At 39.7% G+C, this 16,811-nt stretch overlaps 1 protein-coding gene across 1 annotated transcript in view; it reads left to right on the top strand.

Moving 5' to 3' along the window:
- Positions 1-8,936: 8,936 nt before the first annotated feature.
- LOC120041556 (zinc finger protein 710-like) overlaps positions 8,937-16,811 on the top strand; it is an 86,873-nt gene continuing 78,998 nt past the window's right edge. Inside the window, exons 1-2 of the mRNA XM_038986432.1 lie at positions 8,937-9,073; positions 9,356-9,565. The gene's annotated coding sequence lies outside the window, so the exon portion shown is untranslated. The remainder of the gene's footprint in view (positions 9,074-9,355; positions 9,566-16,811) is intronic.

Here is a 16,811-nt window from a genome sequence, read left to right as displayed (position 1 = left end):
TCCTGGGTTGGCTATTAACCGCGGCTCAAAACCAGCTCAGAATCAGTTACCCATTCTAACTTCATAACCAGCTCAGAATCAGTTACCCATTCTAACGTCAAAACCAGCTCAGAATCAGTTACCCATTCTAACTTCAAAACCAGCTCAGAATCAGTTACCCATTCTAACTTCATAACCAGCTCAGAATCAGTTACCCATTCTAACTTCATAACCAGCTCAGAATCAGTTAGCCATTCTAACTTCATAACCAGCTCAGAATCAGTTACCCATTCTAACTTCATAACCAGCTCAGAATCAGTTAGCCATTCTAACTTCAAAACCAGCTCAGAATCAGTTACCCATTCTAACGTCAAAACCAGCTCAGAATCAGTTACCCATTCTAACGTCAAAACCAGCTCAGAATCAGTTACCCATTCTAACGTCAAAACCAGCTCAGAATCAGTTACCCATTCTAACGTCAAAACCAGCTCAGAATCAGTTAGCCATTCTAACTTCAAAACCAGCTCAGAATCAGTTACCCATTCTAACTTCATAACCAGCTCAGAATCAGTTACCCATTCTAACGTCAAAACCAGCTCAGAATCAGTTACCCATTCTAACGTCAAAACCAGCTCAGAATCAGTTACCCATTCTAACGTCAAAACCAGCTCAGAATCAGTTACCCATTCTAACGTCAAAACCAGCTCAGAATCAGTTACCCATTCTAACGTCAAAACCAGCTCAGAATCAGTTAGCCATTCTAACTTCAAAACCAGCTCAGAATCAGTTACCCATTCTAACTTCATAACCAGCTCAGAATCAGTTACCCATTCTAACGTCAAAACCAGCTCAGAATCAGTTACCCATTCTAACGTCAAAACCAGCTCAGAATCAGTTACCCATTCTAACTTCAAAACCAGCTCAGAATCAGTTACCCATTCTAACTTCATAACCAGCTCAGAATCAGTTACCCATTCTAACTTCATAACCAGCTCAGAATCAGTTACCCATTCTAACTTCATAACCAGCTCAGAATCAGTTACCCATTCTAACTTCATAACCAGCTCAGAATCAGTTACCCATTCTAACGTCAAAACCAGCTCAGAATCAGTTACCCATTCTAACTTCATAACCAGCTCAGTCCCCCCCCCCCCCCCCCCCCCCCCACGCTTGCTATTGATGGAAACGGACTGAACTCTTGCTCTGCCCAATCAAACTGCCCCGTTTGTCCCATCTGCCTAGGCATTAACTGATAGCGGTAAAGGGCCTGGGCTAAACTAATACAAATGCTCAGACTTTTTAACTCTGTATTGTTGGGAAAGGGCTCGTAAGTAAGCATTTCACGGTAAAGTCTACACCTGTTGTATTCGGCGCATGTGACAAATAATATTCGATATAATTGGAACTAATGGAACATCTGTGGTACTGCAGTAGAATAAGTCAACATTCCTTTGATAAAAAAAGTTTTGCTTGTGAAATTGTCTTAATGTCTTAACCACGGTAGTGTATTGTCTATTGGTGAAAACAAAATCATATTTTTGAATGAAATCGTTATACAATAAAACATTGACATTATCATCCATTAAATGTTGATCAGACCAGATCTTTCATGCACATTGCTAGATATTTGACTCAAAGTCTTTCTGGCATGTTTCACAGGCTCTGACTGTATGCTCTATATCAGCATTCATCTTGGGCCAGAATAACACTGCTTCTGCACGTCATTTGGATTTTTCAATCCCTAGATGGCCCTCATGTACAGTGGCAAGAAAAAGTATATGTACCCCTTGGAATGTTCTGGAATTCTGCATAATTTGGTCATAAAATTAGATCTGATCTTCATCTAAGTCACAACAACAGACAAACAAACAGTCTGCTAAAACTAATAACACGTAAATTGTATTTTTCTTGTCTATATTGAATACATGTGAACCCCTAGGCTAATGATTTCTACAAAAGCTACTTGGAGTCAGCTAACCTAGAGTCCAATCATTGAGACGAGATTGGAGATGTTGGTTGGAGCTGCCTTGCCCTATACAAAACACAACATTTGAGTTTGCTATTCACAAGAAGCATTGCCTGATGTGAACCATGCCTCAAACAAAAGAGATCTCAGAAGACCCAAGTTTAAGAATTGTTAACTTGCATAAAGCTGGAAAGGGTTACAAAAGTATCTCTAAAATCCTTGATGTTCATCAGTTCACGGTTAGACAAATTGTCTATAAATGGAGAAAGTTCAGCACTGTTGCTACTCTCCCTAGGAGGGGCCGACCTGCAAAGATGACTGCAAGAGCACAGCGCAGAATGCTCAATGAGGTTGAGAAGAATCCTAGAGTGTTAGCTAAAGACTTACAGAAATCTCTGGAACATGCTAACATCTCTGTTGACGAGTCTACGATACGTAAAACACTAAACAAGAATGGTGTTCATGGGAGGACACCACAGAAGAAGCCACTGCTGTCCAAATAAAACATTGCTGCACGTCTGAAGTTCGCAAAAGAGCACCTGGATGTTCCACAGCGCTACTGGCAAAATATTCTGTGGACAGATGAAACTACAGTTGAGTTGTTTGGAAGGAACACAACACTATGTGGAGAAAAAAAGGCACAGCACACCAACATCAAAACCTCATCCCAACTGTAAAGTCTGGTGGAGGGAGTGTCATGGTTTGTGGCTGCTTTGCTGCCTCACGGCCTGGACAACTTGCTATCATCGACAGAAAAATGAATTCTCAAGTTTATCAAGACATTTTGCAGGTCAATGTAAGGCTATCTGTCTGCCAATTGAAGCTCAACAGAAGTTGGGTGATGCAACAGGACAACGACCCAAAACACAGAAGTAAATCAACAACAGAATGGCTTCAACAGAAGAAAATACGCCTTCTGGTGTGACCCAGTCCTGACCTCAACCTTCTGGTGTGACCCAGTCCTGACCTCAACCTTCTGGTGTGGCCCAGTCCTGACCTCAACCTTCTGGTGTGACCCAGTCCTGACCTCAACCTTCTGGTGTGACCCAGTCCTGACCTCAACCTTCTGGTGTGACCCAGTCCTGACCTCAACCTTCTGGTGTGACCCAGTCCTGACCTCAACCTTCTGGTGTGACCCAGTCCTGACCTCAACCTTCTGGTGTGACCCAGTCCTGACCTCAACCTTCTGGTGTGACCCAGTCCTGACCTCAACCTTCTGGTGTGACCCAGTCCTGACCTCAACCTTCTGGAGTGGCCCAGTCCTGACCTCAACCTTCTGGTGTGACCCAGTCCTGACCTCAACCTTCTGGTGTGACCCAGTCCTGACCTCAACCTTCTGGAGTGGCCCAGTCCTGACCTCAACCTTCTGGTGTGACCCAGTCCTGACCTCAACCTTCTGGTGTGACCCAGTCCTGACCTCAACCTTCTGGTGTGACCCAGTCCTGACCTCAACCTTCTGGTGTGACCCAGTCCTGACCTCAACCTTCTGGTGTGACCCAGTCCTGACCTCAACCTTCTGGTGTGACCCAGTCCTGACCTCAACCTTCTGGAGTGGCCCAGTCCTGACCTCAACCTTCTGGTGTGACCCAGTCCTGACCTCAACCCGATTGAGATGCTGTGGCATGACCTCAAGAGAGCAGTTCACACCAGACATTCCAAGAATATTGCTGAACTGAAACAGTTTTGTAAAGAGGAATGGTCCAAAATTCCTCCTGACCGTTGTGCAGGTCTGATCCGCAACTACAGAGAACGTTTGGTTGAGGTTATTTCTGCAGAAGTGCAGGTAATTCCAAAGGGTGCACATACTTTTTCTTGCCACTGTATTTTGATCAGCATGTTTTTCTGTCACACACTTGGTATCAGAATTGTTGAACCCTTAAACAGAATTCCATCAAGCAGATGGCTCATCCTGTATTGACCATTATGGTACGGCTTGTACCGACCCCCCCGCATGTTATGGCTTGAATCACCTTTTGCAAACACTCATAACTGTCCACGTTTCATCTGAGACAGGGCAACTCTTTCTGATAACGTTTACATGTATGGTCTCGTCCTGCTCCTATATCTGGTTTGGTTCTGAGCTGTCAAAAGCTCTGGACATTGTGTCTGCCACTAACAATTCTTTCCCCAGCCTGTACTTCAGTTGCAAGTCATATTTCAGAAGTTTTGTAAACCGTCTCTGTACCCTTGGTGGTGTATATTTTAGACCCTCCTTTACAATAGTAACCAAAGGTTTATGATCTGTTTCACCTCAAAAGATTTTACAGCTGCACCATCAAGAGCATCCTGACTGGTTGCATCACTGCCTGGTATGGCAACTGCTCGGCCTCCGACCACAAGTCACTACAGAGGGTAGTGTGTACGGCCCAGTACATCAACGGGGCCAAACTTCCTGCCATCCAGGACTCCAGTCATACACTGTTCTCTCTGCTATCGCACGGCAAGCGGTACCGGAGCACCAAGTCTGGGACCAAAAGGCTTCTAAACAGCTTCTACCCCCCAAGCCATAAGACTCCTGATTATCTAATCAAATGGCTTCCCAGACTATTATCAGTCACTTCTATAGTAATAACAAGTTATCAGTCACTGCTATATTAATAACAAGTTATCAGTCACTGCTATAGTAATAACAAGTTATCAGTCACTGCTATAGTAATAATATGTTATCAGTCACTTCTATAGTAATAACAAGTTATCAGTCACTGCTATATTAATAACAAGTTATCAGTCACTGCTATAGTAATAACAAGTTATCAGTCACTTCTATAGTAATAATATGTTATTAGTCACTGCTATAGTAATAATATGTTATCAGTCACTGCTATAGTAATAACAAGTTATCAGTCACTGCTATAGTAATAATATGTTATCAGTCACTTCTATAGTAATAATATGTTATCAGTCACTTCTATAGTAATAATATGTTATTAGTCACTGCTATAGTAATAACAAGTTATCAGTCACTGCTATAGTAATAACAAGTTATCAGTCACTGCTATAGTAATAACAAGTTATCAGTCACTGCTATAGTAATAATATGTTATCAGTCACTGCTATAGTAATAATATGTTATTAGTCACTACTATAGTAATAACAAGTTATCAGTCACTGCTATAGTAATAATATGTTATTAGTCACTACTATAGTAATAACAAGTTATCAGTCACTGCTATAGTAATAACAAGTTATCAGTCACTGCTATAGTAATAACAAGTTATCAGTCACTGCTATAGTAATAATATGTTATCAGTCACTGCTATAGTAATAACAAGTTATCAGTCACTGCTGTAGTAATAATATGTTATTAGTCACTGCTATAGTAATAACAAGTTATCAGTCACTGCTGTAGTAATAATATGTTATTAGTCACTGCTATAGTAATAATATGTTATTAGTCACTTCTATAGTAATAACAAGTTATCAGTCACTGCTATAGTAATAATATGTTATTAGTCACTGCTATAGTAATAATATGTTATTAGTCACTGCTATAGTAATAACAAGTTATCAGTCACTGCTGTAGTAATAATATGTTATTAGTCACTGCTATAGTAATAACAAGTTATCAGTCACTGCTATAGTAATAATATGTTATCAGTCACTGCTATAGTAATAAGTTATCAGTCACTGCTATAGTAATAATACGTTATCAGTCACTACTATAGTAATAACAAGTTAACAGTCACTTCTATAGTAATAACAAGTTATCAGTCACTGCTATAGTAATAAGTTATCAGTCACTGCTATAGTAATAAGTTATCAGTCACTGCTATAGTAATAACAAGTTATCAGTCACTTCTATAGTAATAATATGTTATCAGTCACTGCTATAGTAATAATATGTTATCAGTCACTGCTATAGTAATAACAAGTTAACAGTCACTTCTATAGTAATAACAAGTTATCAGTCACTGCTATAGTAATAAGTTATCAGTCACTGCTATAGTAATAACAAGTTAACAGTCACTTCTATAGTAATAACAAGTTATCAGTCACTGCTATAGTAATAAGTTATCAGTCACTGCTATAGTAATAAGTTATCAGTCACTGCTATAGTAATAACAAGTTAACAGTCACTTCTATAGTAATAACAAGTTATCAGTCACTGCTATAGTAATACGTTATCAGTCACTGCTATAGTAATAACAAGTTAACAGTCACTTCTATAGTAATAACAAGTTATCAGTCACTGCTATAGTAATAATATGTTATCAGTCACTGCTATAGTAATAACAAGTTATCAGTCACTGCTATAGTAATAACAAGTTATCAGTCACTTCTATAGTAATAATATGTTATCAGTCACTGCTATATTAATAACAAGTTATCAGTCACAGCTATAGTAATAATATGTTATCAGTCACTGCTATATTAATAACAAGTTATCAGTCACTGCTATAGTAATAACAAGTTATCAGTCACTGCTATAGTAATAACAAGTTATCAGTCACTGCTATAGTAATAACAAGTTATCAGTCACTTCTATAGTAATAATATGTTATCAGTCACTGCTATATTAATAACAAGTTATCAGTCACAGCTATAGTAATAATATGTTATCAGTCACTGCTATATTAATAACAAGTTATCAGTCACTGCTATAGTAATAATATGTTATCAGTCACTGCTATAGTAATAACAAGTTATGGTCTCATGGTCTGAGAGACTTAAGGTGCCTTTTGGTAAACTCCAAGCTGGCTGTCATGAGCCTTTTACTGAAGAATGGCTTCTGTCTGGGCACTTTACCATAAAGGCCTGATTGGTGGAGTGCTGCAGAGATGGTTGTCCTTCTGAAAGGTTCTCCCATCTCCACAGAGGAACTATGGAGCTCTGTCATAGTGAACATCGGGTTCTTGGTCACCTCCCTGACCAAGGCCCTTCTCCCCCGATTGCTCAGTTTGGCTGGGCGGCCAGCTCTAGGAAGAGTCTTGGTAGTTCCAAACTCCTTCCACTTAAGAATGATGGAGGCCACCGTGTTCTTGGGGACCTTCAATGCACACATCCATGCAATCTCCATAGACAAACATTGGCTGTAGAATGGCCTTAGTGAAGAGGTCAGTGACTTTCAACGTGGCACCGTCATAGGATGCCACCTTTCCAACAAGTCAGTTCGTCAAATTTCTGCCCTGCTAGTGCCGCCCCGATCAGCTGTAAGTGCTGTTATTGTGAAGTGGAAATGTCTATGAGCAACAACGGCTCAGCCGAGAAGTGGTAGGCCACACAAGCTCACAGAACGGGACCGCTGAGTGCTGAAGCATGTACAGTGTAAAAATCATCTGTCCTCGGTTGCAACACTCACTACCGACTTCCAAACTGCCTCTGGAAGCAACGTCAGCACAAGAACTGTTTGTCAGGAGCTTTGTGAAATGCGTTTCAGCCACACAGAAGCCTGAGATCACCATGCACAATGCCAAGTGTCGGCTAGAGTGGTGTAAAGTGCGCCGCCGTTGGACTCTGGAGCAGTGGAAGCAGCCACTACTCTTGTCCCATTAATTACTCCCTTTTTGTTAACCAAGCCCTACTACACAAGCTTCCAATTACCTAACTTCGTTGCTAATGTATAAAAGAATGAGCTACGAAACCCGCTCGCAGGATTGGTTAACTCTTGAGGTCCCTCTGGTCTCAACATATTTAGGTAATTCATCCATTAGTTTTAGTGCCGCCCTTAGTTGGAATAACCTACAAAATTCCTTGCATCTTGATTCAAATCAAATCAAATTTTATTGGTCACATAACGTGTTTAGCAGATGTTATTGCGGGTGTGGCGAAATGACTGTCTCGCAGTCGGCGTTCCAATTCATCCCAAAGGTGTTCGATTGGGTTGAGGTCAGGGCTCTGTGCAGGCCAGTCAAGTTATTCCACACCGATCTCAACAAATGTTTCCCTGGTACCACAAGGGCAATTTAGGATTCTGGTGTTTGTTCTCAGAGCACCATTGGGAATGAGACCCTGGTCTCAATTGGGCTACCTTGAATAAATAAAAGTTAAAAATAATAATAAAATCAAATTCATTATAGAAGGGTCTTTAGACTACTGTATGCACATCAAGAGTTCAGTGTTCAGTCACAACCATCATAGCTGCTGAATATCTGAAGAATCCTAATAGATCATAACGGAATCAGACTGAACCTTTAAACATGAAGGAAGCTCCTTCAAAATTACAAGGCAGGCAGTAGCCTCCGGTGGGCCTGCGCCATAGAGATAGATAGAGGACTCATCTTTATATCTGTTGCCATTATAGCATAACAGCATGGGCAGCGACATTGAGCCAATCTCCATATTGAAGTAGTTATTTTTCTTCACGATTGGCTGATACCGATAGGACATGACTCCTATATTAGTCCCACCCAGTTAACTATATTAAATACAACCTATATTAATACTACCTTTTGGCGACTAGAGGCCTCTATTCTTCTCTATGGTCTGCACCAAGCCTGTCTGCAGGGTATATTGTGCTAGAGCGCCCTCTGGTGGCTTAATAACGCCCAACAAGGACTTTATGGGATATTATTCATTATTATTATTAGTTATAAATAGAGAGTAATGAGAATAAAATGTTAATAATTATTGTCACTATTGGTTGCATGTGGCAGACCTTGCGGACCAAACTCCACATGGTGAAGACCTTTGTAACAATAGTTGCGTCCCTTTCTTTGCTTGCTGAAATCCATACTTTTTCAATAAACGTGAATACAACCACCACGGACTTTTTGCTCGTTTCTGTTTCTCGAAAGTGGAAACTCAGAACGTGTCAATGTAAATCCGATGACGTGTGTAAATGAAACCTATAAAATGATTGTAAAAAACACGTGTCTATTTCTATGATTTCTCTCGTTATTTCTCAGTATCTCTAGAGTCGGGACAGAAATGTCAATACAGTTATGCAACAAATGTATTGTTTACTGGCGCCTGTAATGATCTAAATATGATTGGTTGTCACCAGCTGTAGAGCGTGTGATTTGATTGGACAATGGCATTTGGAGACATATGCATACGTCATGTCATCCCTTTCCTTCAGAAACGAGAATAAAAGTCGGTGGTTGTATTTGATGAATGTTTATTGAAAAAGTATACATTTCAGCAAACAAAGAAAGGCACACGACTACAGAGGACAAAGATAGGTACAAGGTAGGTGTTTCATGATTGACATTTTTTTGGTGGTATTGACCTTGAGCGAATCAATGTAGTCGGAGGTAGATTCCGCAAAGCCTGGTCTCTGCTCCACTGTGTTGGTGAAGTTCACCATCAACTTCCTTCACCGCGGAATGAGGTTTAGTCCGCTAGGGGCAGACCTTGAGTTGGAGCCTATTGGCCTACCGGAATGTGTTCTATGACTAAAAAGAAAGTAAAGGTGGTACATGTATTCTATCTTAGTAATATGTCAATAGTAACGAGGTGTCTATTCTCCAGGTCAGTTGATCAGCACGTCTGTCCTGTCTGCCAGCGAGGAGGAGGAGGAGGTCTCTGTTGTTTATTCATTTACGTCACCCCTCTTTCAATCCCTTCCTCCTTCCGTCCTGCTCTACGTACACCGTCAACGGGGACACAACGTTCAAACTGTCTTCTCATATTAAAACCCGACACAATCACTTCGCCACCATAAACCTCTTTTGGAACCAGGTGAGTTGAATATCTGTTCATTGGTGAAATAAAGGAGGAAACAGCGAGTAGACCGGCCGGCAAGGCGACTGGGTCTCTAGTCGAGCGTAATGTATCAAAGTCCTTTTCACTCGCTCTGAAAATGCTTCTCTGCGTATCGCGGGTGTGTAGCGGGCTTGTTTACGCGTCGTTATCTTTATGGCGGCTAACAACGGCTTGTAAACAAACAGCCCGTCTCCGTCAGCCACTATGGAGCCAAAATGTCCTCTTTTATTTGACTTCCACATTCTATGTGCCATGCCACAAACAGATGGCGTCGTGAGGGGGATGGAGGGAATGGGAAAGAGACCCATAAACGAGTAGCGAGGCTACACTAGCTATCCCCATCTCAGAGCTGAGCCCTCCATGCCACTAGCGGGTCTGGCCGAACCTGTCTGTAGGAGGCCCGTCCAGACCCGCTCTTTCTTCAACTTACTTTTCCTGTCAACTTATCGGCCCATTTAAAGATACAGCGGCGTGTTCAGAGACTAATAATGACCAGCCAATTGAAACAATTACTGGTGGTTTTTGTGCTGTTGGATACATTTGGTAGGACCATGGAGGAATTGGACTCAAGGCTGATGCTTCTTGTTCCAAATGAATGGATTTCTGACCCATTCTCTAGTCTTTTGTAAAGCATCAACATCATCATTAGCCTCAACTACAGTTTTTTAAAGTTATGATCTAGTCCAGGGGTATACAGATCTGTCCCTATGAGGTCTGGAGTACTGGTGGTTTTCTGTTCTACCTGATAATGAATTGCCCCACAATACAGTCAGGGACATCTATTTAGGCAACACAGTGATATGGATTATTGTACTGCATTACAGGTTCGCCCAGTGTAATAGATCATTAATAGTAGTCAGATCTTGGTGAATAAGCACGGGACCCACTGTCGCAGGTAGTGCACTGCATACCAGGTGCTACTGTACATCTGGTTGATGAGTTGATCGTCTGGTACTGGAGATTATAGTAATGTCATGGAGGTACAGTAGATTATAGTAATGGAGGTACAGTAGATTATAGTAATGTCATGGAGGTACAGTAGATTATAGTAATGTCATGGAGGTGGTACAGTAGATTATAGTAATGGAGGTACAGTAGATTATAGTAATGGAGGTACAGTAGATTATAGTAATGGAGGTACAGTAGATTATAGTAATGGAGGTACAGTAGATTATAGTAATGGAGGTACAGTAGATTATAGTAATGGAGGTACAGTAGATTATAGTAATGTCATGGAGGTACAGTAGATTATAGTAATGTCATGGAGGTGGTACAGTAGATTATAGTAATGTCATGGAGGTGGTACTGGAGATTATAGTAATGTCATGGAGGTGGTACAGTAGATTATAGTAATGTCATGGAGGTACAGTAGATTATAGTAATGTCATGGAGGTGGTACAGTAGATTATAGTAATGTCATGGAGGTGGTACAGTAGATTATAGTAATGTCATGGAGGTGGTACAGTAGATTATAGTAATGTCATGGAGGGTACAGTAGATTATAGTAATGTCATGAAGGTGGTACAGTAGATTATAGTAATGTCATGGAGGGTACAGTAGATTATAGTAATGTCATGGAGGTGGTACAGTAGATTATAGTAATGTCATGGAGGTGGTACAGTAGATTATAGTAATGTCATGAAGGTGGTACAGTAGATTATAGTAATGTCATGGAGGTGGTACAGTAGATTATAGTAATGTCATGGAGGTGGTACAGTAGATTATAGTAATGTCATGGAGGTGGTACAGTAGATTATAGTAATGTCATGGAGGTGGTACAGTAGATTATAGTAATGTCATGGAGGTGGTACAGTAGATTATAGTAATGTCATGGAGGTGGTACAGTAGATTATAGTAATGTCATGGAGGTGGTACAGTAGATTATAGTAATGTCATGGAGGTGGTACAGTAGATTATAGTAATGTCATGGAGGTGGTACAGTAGATTATAGTAATGTCATGGAGGTGGTACAGTAGATTATAGTAATGTCATGGAGGTGGTACAGTAGATTATAGTAATGTCATGGAGGTGGTACAGTAGATTATAGTAATGTCATGGAGGTGGTACAGTAGATTATAGTAATGTCATGGAGGTGGTACAGTAGATTATAGTAATGTCATGGAGGTGGTACAGTAGATTATAGTAATGTCATGGAGGTGGTACAGTAGATTATAGTAATGTCATGGAGGTGGTACAGTAGATTATAGTAATGTCATGGAGGTGGTACAGTAGATTATAGTAATGTCATGGAGGTGGTACAGTAGATTATAGTAATGTCATGGAGGTGGTACAGTAGATTATAGTAATGTCATGGAGGTGGTACAGTAGATTATAGTAATGTCATGGAGGTGGTACAGTAGATTATAGTAATGTCATGGAGGTGGTACAGTAGATTATAGTAATGTCATGGAGGTGGTACAGTAGATTATAGTAATGTCATGGAGGTGGTACAGTAGATTATAGTAATGTCATGGAGGTGGTACAGTAGATTATAGTAATGTCATGGAGGTGGTACAGTAGATTATAGTAATGTCATGGAGGTGGTACAGTAGATTATAGTAATGTCATGGAGGTGGTACAGTAGATTATAGTAATGTCATGGAGGTGGTACAGTAGATTATAGTAATGTCATGGAGGTGGTACAGTAGATTATAGTAATGTCATGGAGGTGGTACAGTAGATTATAGTAATGTCATGGAGGTGGTACAGTAGATTATAGTAATGTCATGGAGGTGGTACAGTAGATTATAGTAATGTCATGGAGGTGGTACAGTAGATTATAGTAATGTCATGGAGGTGGTACAGTAGATTATAGTAATGTCATGGAGGTGGTACAGTAGATTATAGTAATGTCATGGAGGTGGTACAGTAGATTATAGTAATGTCATGGAGGTGGTACAGTAGATTATAGTAATGTCATGGAGGTGGTACAGTAGATTATAGTAATGTCATGGAGGCTGGTACAGTAGATTATAGTAATGTCATGGAGGTGGTACAGTAGATTATAGTAATGTCATGGAGGTGGTACAGTAGATTATAGTAATGTCATGGAGGTGGTACAGTAGATTATAGTAATGTCATGGAGGTGGTACAGTAGATTATAGTAATGTCATGGAGGGGGTACAGTAGATTATAGTAATGTCATGGAGGAGGTACAGTAGATTATAGTAATGTCATGGAGGTGGTACAGTAGATTATAGTAATGTCATGGAGGTGGTACAGTAGATTATAGTAATGTCATGGAGGTGGTACTGGAGATTATAGTAATGGAGGTACAGTAGATTATAGTAATGTCATGGAGGAGGTACAGTAGATTATAGTAATGTCATGGAGGTGGTACAGTAGATTATAGTAATGTCATGGAGGTGGTACAGTAGATTATAGTAATGTCATGGAGGTGGTACTGGAGATTATAGTAATGGAGGTACAGTAGATTATAGTAATGTCATGGAGGTGGTACAGTAGATTATAGTAATGTCATGGAGGTGGTACTGTAGATTATAGTAATGTCATGGAGGTGGTACAGTAGATTATAGTAATGTCATGGAGGTGGTACAGTAGATTATAGTAATGTCATGGAGGTGGTACTGGAGATTATAGTAATGGAGGTACAGTAGATTATAGTAATGTCATGGAGGTGGTACAGTAGATTATAGTAATGTCATGGAGGTGGTACAGTAGATTATAGTAATGTCATGGAGGTGGTACAGTAGATTATAGTAATGTCATGGAGGTGGTACAGTAGATTATAGTAATGTCATGGAGGTGGTACTGGAGATTATAGTAATGGAGGTACAGTAGATTATAGTAATGTCATGGAGGAGGTACAGTAGATTATAGTAATAGTAGATTATAGTAATGTCATGGAGGTGGTACAGTAGATTATAGTAATGTCATGGAGGTGGTACTGGAGATTATAGTAATGGAGGTACAGTAGATTATAGTAATGTCATGGAGGTGGTACAGTAGATTATAGTAATGTCATGGAGGTGGTACTGTAGATTATAGTAATGTCATGGAGGTGGTACAGTAGATTATAGTAATGTCATGGAGGTGGTACAGTAGATTATAGTAATGTCATGGAGGTGGTACTGGAGATTATAGTAATGGAGGTACAGTAGATTATAGTAATGTCATGGAGGTGGTACAGTAGATTATAGTAATGTCATGGAGGTGGTACAGTAGATTATAGTAATGTCATGGAGGTGGTACAGTAGATTATAGTAATGTCATGGAGGTGGTACAGTAGATTATAGTAATGTCATGGAGGTGGTACAGTAGATTATAGTAATGTCATGGAGGTGGTACTGGAGATTATAGTAATGGAGGTACAGTAGATTATAGTAATGTCATGGAGGTACAGTAGATTATAGTAATGTCATGGAGGTGGTACTGGAGATTATAGTAATGTCATGGAGGTGGTACAGTAGATTATAGTAATGTCATGGAGGTGGTACAGTAGATTATAGTAATGTCATGGAGGTGGTACAGTAGATTATAGTAATGTCATGGAGGTGGTACAGTAGATTATAGTAATGTCATGGAGGTGGTACAGTAGATTATAGTAATGTCATGGAGGTGGTACAGTAGATTATAGTAATGTCATGGAGGTGGTACAGTAGATTATAGTAATGTCATGGAGGTGGTACAGTAGATTATAGTAATGTCATGGAGGTGGTACAGTAGATTATAGTAATGTCATGGAGGTGGTACAGTAGATTATAGTAATGTCATGGAGGTGGTACAGTAGATTATAGTAATGTCATGGAGGTGGTACAGTAGATTATAGTAATGTCATGGAGGTGGTACAGTAGATTATAGTAATGTCATGGAGGTGGTACAGTAGATTATAGTAATGTCATGGAGGTGGTACTGTAGATTATAGTAATGTCATGGAGCTGGTACAGTAGATTATAGTAATGTCATGGAGGTGGTACAGTAGATTATAGTAATGTCATGGAGGTGGTACAGTAGATTATAGTAATGTCATGGAGGTGGTACAGTAGATTATAGTAATGTCATGGAGGTGGTACAGTAGATTATAGTAATGTCATGGAGGTGGTACAGTAGATTATAGTAATGTCATGGAGGTGGTACAGTAGATTATAGTAATGTCATGGAGGTGGTACAGTAGATTATAGTAATGTCATGGAGGTGGTACAGTAGATTATAGTAATGTCATGGAGGTGGTACAGTAGATTATAGTAATGTCATGGAGGTGGTACAGTAGATTATAGTAATGTCATGGAGGTACAGTAGATTATAGTAATGTCATGGAGGTGGTACAGTAGATTATAGTAATGTCGTGGAGGTGGTACAGTAGATTATAGTAATGTCATGGAGGTGGTACAGTAGATTATAGTAATGTCATGGAGGTGGTACAGTAGATTATAGTAATGTCATGGAGGTGGTACAGTAGATTATAGTAATGTCGTGGAGGTGGTACAGTAGATTATAGTAATGTCATGGAGGTACAGTAGATTATAGTAATGTCATGGAGGTGGTACAGTAGATTATAGTAATGTCATGGAGGTGGTACAGTAGATTATAGTAATGTCATGGAGGTGGTACAGTAGATTATAGTAATGTCATGGAGGTGGTACAGTAGATTATAGTAATGTCATGGAGGTGGTACAGTAGATTATAGTAATGTCATGGAGGTGGTACAGTAGATTATAGTAATGTCATGGAGGTGGTACAGTAGATTATAGTAATGTCATGGAGGTGGTACAGTAGATTATAGTAATGTCATGGAGGTGGTACAGTAGATTATAGTAATGTCATGGAGGTGGTACAGTAGATTATAGTAATGTCATGGAGGTGGTACAGTAGATTATAGTAATGTCATGGAGGTGGTACAGTAGATTATAGTAATGTCATGGAGGTATAGTAGATTATAGTAATGTCGTGGAGGTGGTACAGTAGATTATAGTAATGTCATGGAGGTGGTACAGTAGATTATAGTAATGTCATGGAGGTGGTACAGTAGATTATAGTAATGTCATGGAGGTGGTACAGTAGATTATAGTAATGTCATGGAGGTGGTACAGTAGATTATAGTAATGTCATGGAGGTGGTACAGTAGATTATAGTAATGTCATGGAGGTGGTACAGTAGATTATAGTAATGTCATGGAGGTGGTACAGTAGATTATAGTAATGTCATGGAGGTGGTACAGTAGATTATAGTAATGTCATGGAGGTGGTACAGTAGATTATAGTAATGTCATGGAGGTGGTACAGTAGATTATAGTAATGTCATGGAGGTGGTACAGTAGATTATAGTAATGTCATGGAGGTGGTACAGTAGATTATAGTAATGTCATGGAGGTGGTACAGTAGATTATAGTAATGTCATGGAGGTGGTACAGTAGATTATAGTAATGTCATGGAGGTGGTACAGTAGATTATAGTAATGTCATGGAGGTGGTACAGTAGATTATAGTAATGTCATGGAGGTGGTACAGTAGATTATAGTAATGTCATGGAGGTGGTACAGTAGATTATAGTAATGTCATGGAGGTGGTACAGTAGATTATAGTAATGTCATGGAGGTGGTACAGTAGATTATAGTAATGTCATGGAGGTGGTACAGTAGATTATAGTAATGTCATGGAGGTGGTACAGTAGATTATAGTAATGTCATGGAGGTGGTACAGTAGATTATAGTAATGTCATGGAGGTGGTACAGTAGATTATAGTAATGTCATGGAGGTGGTACAGTAGATTATAGTAATGTCATGGAGGTGGTACAGTAGATTATAGTAATGTCATGGAGGTGGTACAGTAGATTATAGTAATGTCATGGAGGTGGTACAGTAGATTATAGTAATGTCATGGAGGTGGTACAGTAGATTATAGTAATGTCATGGAGGTGGTACAGTAGATTATAGTAATGTCATGGAGGTGGTACAGTAGATTATAGTAATGTCATGGAGGTGGTACAGTAGATTATAGTAATGTCATGGAGGTGGTACAGTAGATTATAGTAATGTCATGGAGGTGGTACAGTAGATTATAGTAATGTCATGGAGGTGGTACAGTAGATTATAGTAATGTCATGGAGGTGGTACAGTAGATTATAGTAATGTCATGGAGGTGGTACAGTAGATTATAGTAATGTCATGGAGGTGGTACAGTAGATTATAGTAATGTCATGGAGGTGGTACAGTAGATTATAGTAATGTCATGGAGGTGGTACAGTAGATTATAGTAATGTCATG

This window comes from Salvelinus namaycush, unplaced genomic scaffold, assembly GCF_016432855.1.
Source record: "Salvelinus namaycush isolate Seneca unplaced genomic scaffold, SaNama_1.0 Scaffold475, whole genome shotgun sequence".
In the NCBI taxonomy this organism is placed as follows: Eukaryota; Metazoa; Chordata; class Actinopteri; order Salmoniformes; family Salmonidae; genus Salvelinus; species Salvelinus namaycush.
The sequence above is the reverse complement of the archived record's forward strand: the minus strand, read 5'-3'. Positions and strand labels throughout refer to the sequence as shown.